This window comes from Elaeis guineensis, chromosome 14, assembly GCF_000442705.2.
Source record: "Elaeis guineensis isolate ETL-2024a chromosome 14, EG11, whole genome shotgun sequence".
NCBI lineage: Eukaryota > Viridiplantae > Streptophyta > Magnoliopsida > Arecales > Arecaceae > Elaeis > Elaeis guineensis.
In genome coordinates this window covers 6,772,960-6,778,042 of record NC_026006.2, presented here as the reverse complement: position 1 = coordinate 6,778,042, position 5,083 = coordinate 6,772,960, and positions in this window count along the sequence as shown.

Below are 5,083 nucleotides of genomic sequence, written 5' to 3'. Positions count from 1 at the left end.
TAATGGTGGGGCTATCTGCTGGAAAAGTTTCAAGCAGCACACAGTGGCTGATTCAGTTTGCAAGGCGGAGTATGTCGCTGCATCAGATGCTGCCAAAGAAGCGGTGTGGTTGAGAAAATTCATCATCGAGCTCGGAGTAGCACCCTCCATTGTTGGTCCAGTTCTGCTCTACTGTGACAGCTCTGGAGCCATTGCTCAGGCGAAGAAACCAAAGGTACATCAGCAGACGAAGCATATTTTGCACCGCTACCATCTCATCCGAGAAATTGTGGATCGAGGTGACGTCAATCTTCAGAAGATCGACGGGAAGGAGAACCTGACTGACCCATTCACTAAAGTCATTGCAGTGAAGGAGTTCGACAACTACAAGTCGAAGATGGGTGTTAGATACTGCATCGATTGACTTTAGGCCAAGTGGGAGATTGTTGGGAATAGTATCCCAAAGTCAATCGTTAGTCTGTTGACGGTTGTGCTCATTTTTGTATATGTACATAAATTATGAATTAATAAAAATTATTTTGATATTTTTTCATCATAAAATATTTCATCTTCTAATGAACTCCTATGTTATGGTGAAGTCCTTAGGACTATTTAGACTCAACAAAAGAGGATTTGTCGTTTAGTCCTTAAATCCGTTCGCGACCAAATGATACGTTGTTACCAAGGACGACAATGTTTATCAAGCATAGGTCGTTGTGTGCCATATAGATTGGTTGTCCTCTTAACCAATGAGTGTGGAGACACTGGTATGGCATACAGGTGAATTGTAAGGGTACATCTGCACTGAACGTGACCGACTCCGGAGCTATTTCTGCTGTCAAGATTTGCTCCGATGGAATATGGGTATAAATATCCCTCCGACCTGAGACCACCACGGTGACTTGCAAGCAACTCACTGCACTTAGGCACTGGACTACCTGAATTTTTAATTCAATGATGGAAGGCTGCTGGGTGTAGTCAAGTACTTGACTTGTCGGTGCATGTGTCAAGATGGGATTGACCACTCCAGTTTAGGAGCTATGTACAGTCATGTTTTAATTTACAAAACCTTGGCCAGGGTAGTCCTTGTGAGGAGTCACAGGGCTGTTTGAGTTGAGCACGATTCGGATGATCTGATCAGGGTTGACAGTTTAACCCTGAGTCGTCCTAAACACAGGGGTCAAAATGATGAATTATACAGTAACCATATTCATGTAGGTTCTGAGTGTTGCGATTGCGACTATTCGACCTATCCGAACGTCGGATACCATTGCTAGATGGTCACTTCGATTAGTACAGGAATTGGTTCCTGTGCTACCAGCTTAGGTTTGAACCTGCGGGGTCACACACATTAGAGGTTCCTATCTGATCTGATGGCTGGTGTAGAATCCTACATGTTTGAGACTCAGTGATCGAGAATCAGGATTCTCTGATCATGAGTTCCACACATTATGGGTACCGGGATCAAGAGTCCCACTGGTTGGGACTTTTCGATCGGGGTTTTATATCGATGAATTCTGATGCCTGATTGCCCAGTGGATTTGGACTCAGTATTTATGAGAGATTTAATTAATGATTTGATCGCTAATTAACTCAATTTGATTGAGTAATTATTTTTGGATCAAGTCCAATTGAATTGGATTCAGTTGGGTTTGACCCGATTAGGTTAAGAGTTGACCTAATCGTCGAGATGGTTTGGTCCCTAATTTGATCAGGGGTTGGGCTTAATCAATTCTTGATTTGATTAGGATTTTATTGAACCTAATTAAGCCTAATTTAGTTGAATTTAAATTAGTCTAATTGGACCTAACTTATTTGGTTCAATTAGGTTGGTTTAAATAATTAAACCACCTTGACCCAATCTCCATGCGCCACCTCACTTCCATTGCACCCATTTGAATTCATGAGAAGGAACTTCTTATGAATTTTTTCCTCACGCCAAGCTCTCTCCACGTCCCACTTTAATGTGTCATATGAATGGATAAGAATGATTGGTTGGCCATTCAAATTCAAAATAAAGTTTGAATTTGAATGGGCAATCAATCTTTGCACCTTATCTCTTTTTTTATACCCCATTATTACATAAGAAAAGGTTTCTCATGAAATCACTCCATGCACAATTTAAGCCACGCCTCACGCCTTTAGTGGATAAGAGATGAGTTGGTGTCCATTTGAATTCAAAATTTGATTTGAATTCAAATGTGCAATTACTCATCTTTATCCTTTCTTTTGGATAAGACGTTTGACGTTGTTATAAAAGGAGGAGAAGAGTGGGGCGTGCAAGAAGAAGATTTTTGGAGAAAAATTTTGGGCCGTGAGAAGTCTTGTGCATGAGAAGGAAGTCCATATCCTTCCAAGAGAAAAAGAAAGAAAAGAAAGAAAAGTGGGTGCAAGGTTTCGAATGAGTTTCCTAGAGTTTTAGCCTGGAGTTTGGGAAGTGAGAAAGTGAGCTACGAGTGTCGTGAGCTCACAAAATTTCAGAAAGATCTTCAACATCCTCTCAAGCACGTCTGTTGACGATCCGGAGTATCCAAAGAATCGACAGACATCGATCGAAGGAGTTCAATCAGCATCGGCCGTCAAAAGGGCTCTACAACGAGCTAGCACTCGTGAGGAGTCGATCAGATTGGAAGCTTCATGTGGATGATCCACAGAGGTCAGACACATTGTGTGGCTGTGTCGTGATGATCAGACTCTCCCGACGGTGATCAGATTGTGGCGATCTACTATCCGCACAAAGGTATTATGTTCTGAACACATTACAGTAAAGTGTTTACTGTTTGAATTTGAAATTCAAATTTAAATGAATGCATGCTATATATCATATTTAGATCCTAGTGTAGGGTAAATTTATGTTAATTAATTAGATTAATTAATATTTTTCTACTGTAAAATCATAATTTTGAAAAAGTTTTAAATTTATCATTTTACCCCTACACTGAATTTTTCCTACACCGTTGTGTTACCAAATCATCCTACTGTCGAGTAGAGAGCTGCCTTTGAGAAGTGGACGGATGAAGATAGTCGGGTCAAATATTATGTACTGGCATCCATGTCAAATGAGTTGTAAAGTCAGCACGAGCATATGCCCACTGTCCAGGTTATGATCACTCATCTACAAGAGTTGTATGGTGAGCAAAGCCGTACTGCGTACTTTGAAGTATCCAAAAAACTTTTCAGCCTCAAGATGCATGAGGAGCAGTCTGTCCATGATCACTGTATGATAGTGATCAAGGACATCAAAGAGCTTGGGAAGCTCGGGCTTGATATGCAAAAAGAATTGCCGATGGATCTAATTCTTTAATCCCTTATCAGTTCATATAGTCAATTCATTATAAATTTTTATATGAATAAACTTGACTGCACTGTTCCCGAACTTGTCAGTATATTGGTCACAACGGAGGGTACCTTGAAGAGTTCAAGGGGCACTGTTCTCGCTGTGGAGTGGACTTCTCTTTCAAGAGAAAGTCTACTGGAAGGAAGAAGATTAAATTCATAAAAAAGTAAAAGAGAGAGAGCAAGCCAAAGAAGGATGGTCCTAAGGTGGCTAAAATAAAGGGAAAGTATTTTCATTGCCATGCTGAAGGCCACTGGAGGAGGAATTATCCTAAATACTTGAAGAGTCTAAAGATCAAAATGGATGACAAACCTTCTGAAGGTATACTCTAATTGAATCTAATTTTACGATTTCTTCTACTTCTAGTTGGGTATTAGACTCTGGCTCAAGTGCTCATATATGCACCTCTATGCAGGATCTAATAGAAAGTAGGAGGTTGAGAGAAGGTGACATGATCCTTCGGATCGGCAATGGAGTAAAGGTTGCTGCAGAGGTCATTGGCACTTATCCTCTCCGATTACCATCTGGTGTTAGATTAGATTTAAAAGACTGTTATTATATTTTTATAGCTAGTCAAAATTTAATTTTCGTGTCTGTGCTAGTACATGAAGGTTTTGAAATTAGTTTCAATAAAGATTTTTGTTTTATTTATTTATGAAATAAATTGATTACATGAGATCTTTTAATTGACAGTCTTTATCACTTGCATATTGATGTGAATGTGAATCTAAACGAGTAAATAGTGAGTGCCATAGGTCAAAAGAGATCCAGAGATGAGATTAACCAGAAGTACTTGTAGCACCATAGACCAGACCATATTGGAGAGGATAGGATAAATAGATTGAAAAAGGATGGGATTCTTAGCTCTCTTAATCCAGAGTCATATCCAGCTAATCCTACTTTTGAGAAAAAATAGTCAAGTTACCCTTTGTAGGACATGAAAAAAGGGCTACAGAGTTACTTGCCCTGGTACACACCGATGTGTGTGGGCTATTTGATGTGCAGGCTCAGGGTGGTTACAGCTACTTCATTACCTTTATCGATGACCTGTTTTGGTATGGATATGTGTATCTCATGAAACATAAGTCTGAGACCTTTGAAAAGTTCAAAGAATTCAGGCATGAAGTAAAAAAGCAGACAGGTAAATCCATTAAGGTTCTTCGATCTGATCGAGGAGGTGAATACCTTAGTCAAAAATTTTTGAGATATCTTAAGGACAACGGTATGTCTCTCAGTGGATCCCTTCTGGAATACCTCAGCTCAATGGAGTATCCGAAAAGAGGAACATGATCCTATTGGATATGGTCAGGTCCATGATGAGCTTCATTGATCTACCCTTATTTTTTTGGGGACATACCTTGTTAACTTTCATTCACTTGTTGAATAGGGTTCCTTCAAAGTCTGTTCCTACCACACCATATGAGATATGGTTTGGTAAGAAGTCGAGTCTGGATTATCTTAAGACTTGAGGATGTCCGACCTATGTCAAGAGATAGATGATAAAAAAGTTGGAGGATAGATCTATTATAGCTCGCTTTATAGGGTACTCAAAAGAATTCACAGGATACTACTACTTTTCACAAGACCATAATGTGATTGTGAGTCGAAATACTGTGTTCTTAGAAAAATAGTTTATTCAGGATGGCGGCAGTGGAAGGTTAGTGAAACTCGAAGAGAAGGTCTCTGAAGAGTCTAGAGCTATAGATCCTCAAGAACCCATAGTCCATGAGCCAGTAGTTGATGTTCCTTTGCCACCTCGTAGATCTA